A 13660-nucleotide genomic window follows, 5' to 3' on the forward strand; every position below is an offset into this window, starting at 1 on the left:
CGAGGTGGTCCCGGACCCACCCCAGTCTCTTTCCCCTTTCTAGGGAACACACCTGGCTTGAAATGGGCCCAGGAGTCTCCAGCTTCAGGAGAAAAGACGGCGGCGGCAGTCCCAGCCTGTTCCGGCTCCGGCAGTGGTCCTGGACGCATTGCCCCCTGTTCCGGCTCTAGCGGTGGTCCTGGACGCATCGCCCCCTGTTCCTGCTCTAGCGGTGGTCCTGGACGCATCGCCCCCTGTTCCGGCTCTAGTGGTGGTCCTGGACGCATCGCTTCCTGTTCCGGCTCCAGCGGTGGTCCTGGACGCATCGCCCCCTGTTCCGGCTCCGGCGGTGGTCCTGGACGCATTGGCCCCTGTTCCGGCTCCGCCGGTGGTCCTGGACGCATCGCCCCCTGTTCCGGCTCCGGAGGTGGTCCTGGACGCATCGCCCCCTGTTCCGGCTTTAGCGGTGGTCCTGGACGCATCGCCCCCTGTTCCGGCTCCGGAGGTAGTCCTGGACGCATCGCCCCCTGTCCCGGCTTTAGCGGTGGTCCTGGACGCATCGCCCCCTGTTCCGGCTCCGGCAGTGGTCCTGGACGCATTGGCCCCTGTTCCGGCTCCGCCGGTGGTCCTGGACGCATCGCCCCCTTTTCCGGCTCCGGCAGTGGTCCTGGACGCATCGCCCCCTGTTCTGGCTCCGCCGGTGGTCCCAGAACCCCCTCAGCCAGCACCGAGGACCCGGCTACGCCCGAGACCTCCTGACCCGCCTGCTACGCCCCCAGACCTCCTGACCCGCCTGCTACGCCCCCAGACCTCCTGACCCGCCTGCTGCGCCCCCAGACCTCCTGACCCGCCTCCTACGCCCACAGACCGACCTCCTGACCCGCCTGCTACGCCCCCAGGCCGACCTCCTGACCGGCCTGCTACGCCCCCAGACCGACCTCCTGACCCGCCTGCTACGCCCCCAGACAGACCTCCTGACCCGCCTGCTACGCCCCCAGACCTCCTGACCCGCCTGCTACGCCCCCAGACCGACCTCCTGACCCGCCTGCTACGCCCCCAGACCGACCTCCTACGCCCCCAGACCGACCTCCTGACCCGCCTGCTACGCCCCCAGACAGACCTCCTGACCCGCCTGCTACGCCCCCAGACAGACCTCCTGACCCGTCTGCTACGCCCCCAGACAGACCTCCTGACCCGCCTGCTACGCCCCCAGACCGACCTCCTGACCCGCCTGCTACGTCCCCAGACCTCCTGACCCGCCTGCTACGCCCCCAGACCTCCTGACCCGCCTGCTACGTCCCCAGACCTCCTGATCATTTTCTGATTCTTACGCTTTTTCTTCTCCCGGATCCGTTGCGATTATCTCCTCTGTTTTCTCCGATTCCTCACTCTGTCTTGGTTCCTCTCCTCCTTCATCACTAACTTTGATTTTAGATGTCCCACCTGATATTTTCCCTGATTTCAGCCAATTGAGCATATTTGCGAGAATGAATAAAGTAGAGGCCACAAGCTAGGTGCAAATGCAGTGGTAGAAGAATATAACTTCTTCTTCTACGCTTCACTTTAAGATTACGTGTGTAACGCCCGCCAATGTAATAATGCCCACAAACCAGTGGCGTAACCACGGGTGTGCCAGGGTGTGCCAGTGCCACCCACAGAGACAGCTGGCACACCCAAAAATGTGATGCTTTTTTTTTTGTTTTTTGGTATAGTCTCACTAACATGTTGTATTCTAAATCTAGGCTATTAGTATGTAATCATGATGTTCAAAATAATTCAAAATAAAAAATCTTATTTTTGCATGTAAAACCCCCCGTCAGGCGATGTGTCGCGGCAGCTGGACTGTTAAACCTAAATGATGGTTCTGCGTTAAATCGACGGCGTAGGGTACGCGGCGACGCACAACGTACGGTGTGCGTCGCCGCGTACCCTACGCCGTAGGCTCTGCGTCGGTGTAACGCAGAACCATAAATCAGCCTTCAGACAACTCATCAAACGGAAGGTGGATGGCGGACATGAGTTCCCGTCCATTATTGAAGTCTTAGACTCCTGCGACAAAGATGTTTTATCCAAGATTAACTGTTTGCATCGTATTCTGATAGCATTGCCTGTTACAAGTTGCTCCGTGGAGCCTTTTTTTAGTCGTCAACAGGACCAGATCCGTCAGAGCGACGACGCTCACAGAGAGACTGAGGAGCCTCTCGTTGCTCATGTTTGAAAAATATTTGAAATGTGCATTTTCTGTATTTAACAGCGTTTGTGTGTAGTGTATATGTGAACTCTTTTTTAAATCTTTATCTGTTGTGCCTGCGCACTTTATATGTTTCACCGAGGGAAGTGGGAAACGTCCTCTATTCTTTGTATGTCTGACATGTGATGAATCGATAATAAAGCTACTTTGACTTTGACTAACTTCGGTTTAGAAAACTTCAATGTGATTTTCTTTCTTTATTAAGCTACATGTCATTTTACCATTTCACCACCACGGTTGAACTATGAATGAATGAGACATCTCTAATCTTTCTCTCCTCCAAAGACAGATGAGTTTAGAGGCTCTGCTGGGATTTGAACCCAGGATCTCCTGTTTACTAGACAGGTGCTTTGACCAACTAAGCCACAGGGCCTCTGTAACCTCTCAGTTACCTCGTCTCGTTTTGGAACACGTCTCTCCAGAACCTCATTTGGATGTTTCAGCATCTTCTGCTGCAAGGCCAGATTGACTTCCAGCACCTGGCGCCTCATGTACAAAGAGTGCATGGATTTAAATGTGAATCCTTGCATGGAGTAAAATGAGCTGATGATCCAGTCTTCATCCTGGACCAGCAGAGTGGTCCCTAAAGACTCCGTACTGCATCCTGCCATCAGCAGTGTCCTCTAACAGAGCCAAGGCTGACAGTGGGATTAGTGTTATACATTGTTTTGCACCAACCTTTAGTTTTATGTTCAGACCATGTGGTTAATTGTGAAATTGTTGCATTTCGACTCCTGTGTAACTTATTTGGTGATGTGGGGACTGTCGTGCCCTTCATGTGTGGTAGTGAACTTGTTGTTGAAGTCACTTTTCCTCATATGTTGGACTTCACTGCATCCCCATTGAGTGTCGCCATAAGACAAAACCTCAGAAATGTGCGTAAGCCAGAATTAACATCTGCGTGAAGGACCACAACTTTTCACGTTCAATCACTTTTTGAACATCCAACCGTAAGCGTAGAAAGTGGTGCACGTACACTCTTTGTACATGAGGCCCCTGATGGATGAGTTTTAAATCAGTTTTGTCTGAGGTTAAGACAAGATTTAAGAAGCCTTTTTTTCCCCATTCAAATACTAATCGTTGTTGGCAGGATTGGAACCTGCGCGGGGAATCCCCAACGGATTTCGAGTCCATCGCCTTAACCACTCGGCCACAACAACCACTCCTATGTGTGTGAATCTGCAGAATCAGACAATTTAGAGACTTTTTAAAACTGGATGATTTTACTTTATCACTTTGACACATATGTTTCTCCTCATTTTTTTAAATGTTGCTATTAAATCACTTTAAATTGTACATGAAATGTGGTATACAAATAAACTCGCCTTGTGTCTCCTGATAAACAAATGAAATTCCTTTTTTTGAAAGATTATCTTTTGTTCCTCTTTTCATCAAGTCAGGTGATTATGCAGACTTGAACAATTCCAGGTACATATCAAAGTTTTCTGTTGCAGCTAAAGTTTGTCTGGTTGGTGAACTCGTGAGGATGGATAATTAAAAAACTGAAAGTTCATTATGACCCTGATGTGAGTTGAACACACAACCTTCTGATCTGGAGTCAGACGCGCTACCATTGCGCCACAGAGCCTTTTCTGACACAGTCTGAGGTTGTTTAACTAACACAAATCTAATCATAGAGGGCACACTAGAGAAACATGATTTGAAGTAGATCAAAGTGTGTGTGTATTGTCACAGCCCGGCTCATAGGCAGCGACAAGGAGGGAGACGAGACGAGGATGACAGTATAATAAAAGTACATTTATTAACAAAAGATAATGAACTAAGATAAGTCAGTAATCAGTAGTGTGAGCATGTATGAATGTGTGGAAAAAACAAACAAAATCCAAACAGCAGCAGCTGTGCCCGACCAGACCAGAGAGAGAGCCAAGCAGGAGTGAAGCGTTTTAAAGAGAGACCCACACCGGACCCAGTTGTGGGTCATCACCTAATCAGGCGACCTCTCCACCCTGATTCCTGCAAAGGAAAACACAGCAGCAGAAAAGGCAGGGACAACTAGCGGATGGAGGGGTTGTCACACCCCCCCCCCATAAAAACGGGGTTCCCACTGGAACCCCGGAAAGGGCACAACTACATTGCACAAAACTAAAACACTTAACCACCGTCACTAGTTACATGAAATTAATAAATTGCAGTACAATTCAAACTGACCAATTTCGTTGCCTTCCCCGGTCAGCAAACCAACCCCCACGCTGCAACCCAGCAATTCCGGCGCCTGGAAAAGCATTTAAGAGCGACAGCGAAAAGAAAGACACAGAAGACCGGAGAGATCAAACAATAAATGGCACAGTTACATGATTAAGAATAAGGTGCTCTGGATAGAGCATCAGCCACAACGTATCAACTCATTTGATGTGGCGGATATCTAAACAATAAGTTTGCAACAACAGACACAGATAATAGTACAGCGGCATATCCCCCAAAACAAGAAGTATTGTGCACTTTTTGAAAAAAGCATGAAACTTCTACTGTTCCACTGTTAGATGATACCATGAGGTTTATTTTCAGATGTGGAGGAACGGGCGGTCCAGACTGTGAAAAATCTCCTGAAGAAATCAGCAGACCCCTATCTGGCTCTACTCTCTTATAGGGCCACACCTCTCCAGAGTGGGTACAGTCCGGCTCAGCTCCTTATGGGCCGACGTCTTCGCACTACGGTGCCGACTCTTCCCTCTCAGCTGGATCCTGCACTGCCTGACAGTGTCACGTTCACCAGGAAAGAAAAGGAGAAAGAGTTGGCAGATGCTGGAAACTACAACAGGCGTCACCGTGCCCAAGCCCTCAGTGACTTGTCACCAGGACAGCGGGTATGGGTAACCAACGCGAAGTTATCTGGAACTGTACTCCAGCACCACACTACTCCGAGGTCATACTTGGTGGGTTTACCACAGGGGGTGGTGAGACGAAACCGTCAGCACCTAATACCTCTACACTCACCTACACAAAACAGAGGTTCATCACCGCCGCAGCAGATGCCAGAGTCATCTCCAACACAGGCATCCGGGTCACCTGCTATGTTACCCCAAGTCTCACCTGCAGGGACTCCTACTCCCAGAACTAGGTCTGGGAGAGCCATCGTTAAACCTAGTAGGCTTAACTTGTAAACTGACATGCACAGAAAATATAAAACCTGAAATAAGAATATTGAAAAAAAAAAAGGAACCTCTATTTTATTGTATGTTATGGACATTTATATTACTGTTATTTTGGGTAGTTTTGAGCACTTTAAGTTAATGCTGGAGAATGTAAGAAACAGTAATTGTTTGATTACATTAGATTGAATAACCACTACAAAGTCTATGTTTACAGGTTCTTCTGTTCAAGATTTAGACAGGAACAGACCTTTCTTCAAAAGAGGCAGAATAATCCTCTAAGGTCTGATGAGACAAAGGTAGTCTACACTTTGTTCTCTAGAAAGGGGAGATGTGGTATTATTGTATGTTGATTACCAATATGGTTTATTTCTATGGGAGTTCTTGAGACATGTTACCATGAGGGGGCGCTGTGGCGCCAGGCTGTATTTGTATTCACTGAGTTGGCTGCCGAAGAAGAGTTTAATAAACAGAGTTCTTACTGCACAGTTGGTCTGGAGATAATTACTGCTTCAATGCTGGTTTAAGAACACAACAGAGGACAGTCAGATCTGACCCCTGAGGCCCTGGAGAGGTCAAATTCAAAATGGCCGCCAAGAATATTGAAAAATGCTTAACTTTGGAACCAAGCGCAGTAGAATAACATTTAAGGTGTCATTTCCTACTGATTTTTGGGTGCCCAGTCAGCTGGTGATATCTTTGAGACCAATAGAATTCAAGAAAATGCATTTTATTTAAGATCAAGGTAAAAAAAAAATATGTAAAAAACGCAATAAATATGTATTTGTATCCATATGCCCTATAACTTTTTACTATCTGTTATTATTAACTATGATGATGTGTAGTGATTTTATTTCTAGCATTAGAACTACCTCCAGGTCCAGGTGGCCCTCTATCAGTAGCTAATTCCATTAGAGTTGTCAGTAGGGTGGATGACACCTGAGCAGCTGAGGCTAACAACTAACGTTACAGTCTGGAGGAGAGACAACTTCTGGCAGGAATATTATGACATGAATATTCTGACAAACCTCTAACAGGTAAACTGAACAGTGGGCCACTTACTCTGTTGCATGATGCTGTGGGGCAATCAGAACCACCTAGTAATTTGATTGACTATGTCAATGGTTTTCGGCACCGATTGTACGTGGCTGGGGAGATGGCTAGGGAGAAGTTAAACTCTTCCCAGGGGAAAATGAAGCGTCTTTATGACCGCCAAGCTGAGCACCGTCAGTTTAGTCCTGGTGATCAGGTACTTGCATTGTTGCCAATTGCCAGTTCCCCTTTTCAAGCCAAGTTTACTGGCCCGTTTACAGTTTTACGCCAGCTGTCAGACCTAAATTACCTGTTGTCGACACCACGGCATAGGAAATCAACCCAACTTTGCCATGTAAATTTACTGAAACCTTATTACACTCGGGAGTCACAGTTCTCTGCATCTAGTGGTGAGCGGCAGAAAGAGTCTGTTAAATCGGTGGCTGCTGCTGTGGGAAGTTATGTGTTTCTATCTGTGCCAGAGGATGATGGGGTTACTCCACCGGATGAGTGTGTTGCGTGGCAGGCTAAAGAACTCTGAAACCTTGAAAAATCTGGAGTTTCTGTTTGGTCATCTGTCTGAGGAGAGGGGCGCTGAGTTGTCGGCTCTGATTAATGGTTATAGTACAGCGGATTACCAAAAAACTGTGCACTTTTTGAAAAAAGCATGAAACTTCTACCACTGTTAGATGATACCATGAGGTTTATTTTCAGATGTGGAGGACAGTCAGATCTGACCCCTGAGGCCCTGGAGAGGTCAAATTCAAAATGGCCGCCAAGAATATTGAAAAATGCTTAACTTTGGAACCAAGCGCAGTAGAATAACATTTAAGGTGTCATTTCCTACTGATTTTTGGGTGCCCAGTCAGCTGGTGATATCTTTGAGACCAATAGAATTCAAGAAAATGCATTTTATTTAAGGTCAAGGTAAAAAAAAAATATGTAAAAAACGCAATAAATATGTATTTGTATCCATATGCCCTATAACTTTTTACTATCTGTTATTATTAACTATGATGATGTGTAGTGATTTTATTTCTAGCATTAGAACTACCTCCAGGTCCAGGTGGCCCTCTATCAGTAGCTAATTCCATTAGAGTTGTCAGTAGGGTGGATGACACCTGAGCAGCTGAGGCTAACAACTAACGTTACAGTCTGGAGGAGAGACAACTTCTGGCAGGAATATTCTGACATGAATATTCTGACAAACCTCTAACAGGTAAACTGAACATTATCAGTAATGTTGTGAATGTTTAAAATTACGTAGTAATTTGTGAGCTAAGTCAGTTGAATGATTGAACACAGCATAAATTTCAGCTTTCTAATTTAAAGGATATCACCTATCTTGATAGCTACAAGTAATGATTCCTACAACACCTATCACACATCCTCTTCCAAAGAACAAGTTGCCACTGTTCAGCAGGCCACCTGTCAAGGTCAAGTCAAACGAGAAGGCACAACTTGCTGCACTGAAGAGTGACTGTGGTCTTTTTTCAAGGATGTACATCTCGTGTCAAACAAGAGATGGCGACATCAACAATTTCTTTTCCCATGAAAACCAGGCAGCACCCCAGCTCTGTCAAGTGGAGGAAAACTTCGGCTTGGGGTTAAAGCTGATCTGCTTCGATGTCTGGAGTCAAATCTGCCCGAAAACAAGAGTGTCCCCGTGGCTGATGCAGTTATTTTAGATGGTGCAGCTGTGGTTCAAATGCTGAATCCAAATACATCAAGAACATTCCAAGAGTATGGTGAAACTGTTTTTGCACCATACATCTCTGCTCAACTTGATGTAAGCTCCCGTGTTGACCTTGTTTGGGATGTATACTTATCTGCCAGTCTGAAAGCCTCAACAAGGCATAAAAGGGGGAAGGGCATGAGGAGAAGAGTGGCATCCCTTAATGCGATGCCCAAGAACTGGAAGGACTTCCTTCGATGCGATGACAACAAAACAGAGTTGTTTTCTTTCCTGACACGAGAAGCCATTTGCCTGCCTGTTGCACAGGGCAAGGAACAGTATGCAACTGATGGAACTGGAGTGCTCTGCTCTCTTACTTACACTCATGTGTGGCCTGCCTTGCCCCATGCCTGCAAGAGGAGGCTGACACTCGGCTACTTCTGCACGCGGCAGATGCTGTGCAGAAGGGTTGTAAGAAGGTGACCATACGTACAGTTGATACAGATGTGGTTGTATTGGCAGTGTCTTCTTTCAGCAAAATAGCTCCTGATGAGCTGTGGGTTGCCTTTGGTGTTGGACCGAGCTTCAGGTACATTCCTATTCACCAAATTGTTGCCACAATGATTCCTGCCAAGTGCCTGACTCTCCCCGTCTTTCATGCTTTCACTGGGTGTGACACTGTGTCTGCATTTGCTGGCCGAGGAAAGAAGACAGCCTGGGAGACTTGGAATTCTTTCCCAGAGGTCACTGATGCTCTGCAGGAACTCCTGGCCATGCCAAGTGAGGTCAGTGAAGGATCAAGGTCACTGATCGAACGATTTGTGGTGCTGATGTACGACCAAACCAGTGCATGCATGGAGGTAAACGATGCCAGGAAATATCTTTTCTCCCAGAAGTCCAGGACTTTGGAGAACATCCCTCCAACCCAGGCAGCCCTCAAGGAGCACATCAAGAGGACTTGCTTTCAGGCCAACCTATGGAACCAGTCACTGGTCTTGGATCCAAACATCCCAGACCCATCTGACTGGGGTTGGAGAAAAGAATCCACTGGGTGGCAGCCATTCTGGACAGCTCTCCCTGAAGCATCAAAATCTTGCCATGAGCTGATCCGGTGTAACTGCCGCAAAGGGTGCACTGGACGGTGCACATGTGTCAAAGCTGCACTTGCGTGTACTGATCTCTGTTTTTGTTCGGGAGATTGTGTTAGGGTTTAGTCCTTCATGACTAAGAAATTTGATTTCCATTATGTGATCCATTATTGATTGTTTGTTTGATTGTTATGCAACCTTACAGTAGGTTTTATGACAGGTGCTGTATTAATATAAGTTATTATAATAATTCTTGTCATCATAAAAAAAATCACTTGTTACTTTCATTATTTGGGAAATAAACCACCTTTCTCCGTCTTTCGCCTCCCTTTGTCTGGATAAATTGACCTTGACATTGATCTGAAGGCATTTTGTTGAATTCAATTGGTCTCAAAAGTATCACCAACTGAATAGGCACCTAGAAATTAGTGGGAAATGACATCTTAAATGTTCTTCTACTGCGCTTGGTTCCGAAGTTAAGCATTTTTCAATATTTTTGGCGGACGTTTTGAATTTGACCTCTCCAGGGCCTCAGGGGTCAGATCTGACTGTCCTCCACATCTGAAAATAAACCTCATGGTATCATCTAACAGTGGTAGAAGTTTCATGCTTTTTTCAAAAAGTGCACAGTTTTTTGGTAATCCGCTGTACTATAACCATTAATCAGAGCCGACAACTCAGCGCCCCTCTCCTCAGACAGATGACCAAACAGAAACTCCAGATTTTTCAAGGTTTCAGAGTTCTTTAGCCTGCCACGCAACACACTCATCCGGTGGAGTAACCCCATCATCCTCTGGCACAGATAGAAACACATAACTTCCCACAGCAGCAGCCACCGATTTAACAGACTCTTTCTGCCGCTCACCACTAGATGCAGAGAACTGTGACTCCCGAGTGTAATAAGGTTTCAGTAAATTTACATGGCAAAGTTGGGTTGATTTCCTACGCCGTGGTGTCGACAACAGGTAATTTAGGTCTGACAGCTGGCGTAAAACTGTAAACGGGCCAGTAAACTTGGCTTGAAAAGGGGAACTGGCAATTGGCAACAATGCAAGTACCTGATCACCAGGACTAAACTGACGGTGCTCAGCTTGGCGGTCATAAAGACGCTTCATTTTCCCCTGGGAAGAGGTTAACTTCTCCCTAGCCATCTCCCCAGCCACGTACAATCGGTGCCGAAAACCATTGACATAGTCAATCAAATTACTAGGTGGTTCTGATTGCCCCACAGCATCATGCAACAGAGTAAGTGGCCCACGCACTGTGTGTCCAAACACAAGCTCATTTGGGCTAAAACCGGTGCTTTCCTGCACAACCTCTCGAGCAGCTAACAGAAGCCACGGCAGCCCTTGCTCCCAGTCCTGATTCAATTCAACACAGTAGCCACGCAACAGAGACTTCAGGGTCTGGTGAAATCTTTCCAGAGCCCCTTGGCTCTGAGCATGGTACGCAGAAGCCTGGTTATGTTTAACATGTAACTGTTTCAGAACCTGAGCAAACAAATGAGATGAAAAATTAGAGCCCTGATCACTCTGAATCACTTTTGGGATGCCAAAGGTGGAAATGAACTGTGTCAGAGCCTTCACCACAGACCTACCAGTAATGGTACGCAATGGATATGCAGCTGGATACCTTGTGCTCTGACACATTACTGTAAGCAAATAGTTGCTACCAGACTTGGAACGAGGTAAAGGACCAACACAGTCAATAATCAGATGTTCAAATGGCTGCGCTATTGCTGGAATAGGGCACAGAGGAGCTGGCTTAATACTCTGATTTGGCTTTCCTGTCATCTGACATATATGACATGTTTTAATGTACCTGGACACATCCCTCTTTAACTGAGGCCAGAAAAAGTATTGCAGAATGTAATCATACGTTTTGCGGACTCCCAGGTGCCCAGACTGATCATGAGAAGCCCTCAGCACCTCACTGCGGAACTTTGAAGGAACAACAATCTGCCAGACCGGGTCACCAACAAAGTTTTCCCCATGCAGCAACCATTTCCTCACCAACAATCCATCCTGCAGCAAGTAACCACGTACTGCGCTCCTAGCCTCCTCAACAGTGAGAACTCGGTCAAACAACTGGCTCAGAGAGGGATCTGCCCTCTGCTCCACCAGCAGGTCACTGCGAGAAACAGACAACAAAGAGTCAGGGATGTCCACAGAGAAATCTCACTCTCCCCTGGTCCCCCACCCTCAAGTTCAGGCTCAGACTCTGACTCTGCACGGCACATAGCTCGAGTCACTGCACAGGCTGTAAAAACCTCAGGAAAGCATTGAGCACTCTCATCTAGTTTTCCTGTAACAACAGGTGAAGATGTTACTATGGGTGGAGGTGGCACACCATCAGCCCACACACGGCTACCAGCAAGGTCGTTACCTAAAATAATGTCCACACCCTCAATCGGCAGTGCAGGGCGCACACCCATGGTGACGTCACCCCGAACCAACCCACAGTTCAACACTAGATGATGCAATGGAACCGGCAACACCGTTAACCCCATCCCTCGCATCAGAACATAATCTCAAGTACTAGTTTCCTCAGAAAAAGGCAACTCAGAGCTCACAGTTGCATACACCTTACTTTCACCTACTGAGAGAGCAGAGTAGGCTTCCTGCGCTTTACCAGTTAAAACACATTGCAAAAGCAGTGTGCGATCTAAATCTGACCACTCTCTACCCTCAGCAACACGCTCAAACAGCGAAAAAAATATATCTGGATCCCGCTCACAAAACTGGGGAACTAAACGCATATTACTGGCAACATCAAAAGAACTAGAGGCTGATCTACCAGGAACAGCTGAAAGAGCATGGCCTGCACCAGCGCCACCTGAGGTCAGTCTACACGCCTCCACCTCCAGCCTTTTGAGTTCAGTCTGCAGCAGAAGCAATCTCTCTCTCTGTTCAAAAGTTAACCCAGCATCAGCAGACACAACAGATTCCACCACAGGACCGGCAGCCTGCAATTTACCAGGATTGATAATACCCACATCAGACAGATTAGCCTTAATAATAGCTTTAATGCTATCCTTACTCCGTTTATCACTCACTTCCAACCTGAAATGGTCAGCAATCCTCAACAACTGATCACGTGTGTATTACTCCAAAGACTCCCCTGATGGAGCTTTCAAAAAATCCTCCACACTAGCCATGGTTATCAACCAGCCCAATTACCTGTCCAAACACAGACTATACAAACCAATGCAAAAAAGACAACCTGCAGTGCTTAACCTGTAGAACATTGAGCTCACACAGTCCCCCCACAGCCAAAACGTCACGGTAGCCCCGTCCCTCTAACTGCCTAATCAGAATCTAGCTAAGCTCCTCCCTAGTCTTCAGGTATTTGGTGGTGGGTATTTACGCACTAAAGCCCGTCAGCCCGGCAAAGCAACCACTAAATGGCAACTCACCTGCAGCTGCGGATGTGCCCCCGAGACAACTGCTCCAGCCACTTTCACACCACACGAACACCCCCCAAAACGAACTCCAAAGGGAACTCGCTCTTAAGCCTAACAGGGACAGAAGCAACAGCGACTTAATACGGCTGGGCACACACAGGACCCCACAAACTCAGTGCCTAAAAAACACCATCAGCACAACACAGCCTGGCACAAAACAATCTCCTCAGAACAGACTTGGCCGCTTACCCAAACCAAAACAAACAGACTTACCACGCTAGTCAAACGTCTCCCAACAAAACCGGCTGCGTAACTCATTCATAAAAACCAGGCGCACCGCTTACTACAGCTACAGCTGATCTGACGTCACCGAATTAACTAGACGAGCCCCCACATGTCACAGCCATATAGGTCATAGGCAGCGACAAGGAGGGAGACGAGACGAGGATGACAGTATAATAAAAGTAAATTTATTAACAAAAGATAATGTACTAAGATAAGTCAGTAATCAGTAGTGTGAGCATGTATGAATGTGTGGAAAAAACAAACAAAATCCAAACAGCAGCAGCTGTGCCCGACCAGACCAGAGAGAGAGCCAAGCAGGAGTGAAGCCTTTTAAATACCTGGGCCCGGTGTGGGTCATAACCTAATCAGGCGACCTCTCCACCCTGCTTCCTGCAAAGGAAAACACAGCAGCAGAAAAGGCAGGGACAACTAGTGGATGGAGGGGTTGTCACCCCCCCCCCATAAAAACGGGGTTCCCACTGGAACCCCGGAAAGGGCACAACTACATTGCACAAAACTAAAACACTTAACCACCGTCACTAGTTACATGAAATTAATAAATTGCAGTACAATTCAAACTGACCAATTTCGTTGCCTTCCCCGGTCAGCAAACCAACCCCCACGCTGCAACCCAGCAATTCCGGCGCCTGGAAAAGCATTTAAGAGCGACAGCGAAAAGAAAGACACAGAAGACCGGAGAGATCAAACAATAAATGGCACAGTTACATGATTAAGAATAAGGTGCTCTGGATAGAGCATCAGCCACAACGTATCAACTCATTTGATGTGGCGGATATCTAAACAATAAGTTTGCAACAACAGACACAGATAATAGTA

At 47.0% G+C, this 13660-nt stretch overlaps 1 protein-coding gene and 3 non-coding genes across 4 annotated transcripts in view; all 4 read right to left on the minus strand.

The window, feature by feature from the left end:
- Nucleotides 1-13660, minus strand: part of LOC133460955 (zinc finger protein 665-like) — a 210970-nt gene that overhangs the window by 161852 nt on the left and 35458 nt on the right. The window lies entirely within an intron of this gene.
- Nucleotides 2530-2603, minus strand: trnat-agu (transfer RNA threonine (anticodon AGU)). Its single transcript has one exon. It is a non-coding gene; the product is annotated as a tRNA-Thr (tRNA).
- On the minus strand, nucleotides 3309-3390 carry trnas-cga (transfer RNA serine (anticodon CGA)). The gene has a single exon. It is a non-coding gene; the product is annotated as a tRNA-Ser (tRNA).
- Nucleotides 3747-3818, minus strand: trnaw-cca (transfer RNA tryptophan (anticodon CCA)). Its single transcript has one exon. It is a non-coding gene; the product is annotated as a tRNA-Trp (tRNA).

Source organism: Cololabis saira, chromosome 15 (genome assembly GCF_033807715.1).
Source record: "Cololabis saira isolate AMF1-May2022 chromosome 15, fColSai1.1, whole genome shotgun sequence".
NCBI lineage: Eukaryota > Metazoa > Chordata > Actinopteri > Beloniformes > Belonidae > Cololabis > Cololabis saira.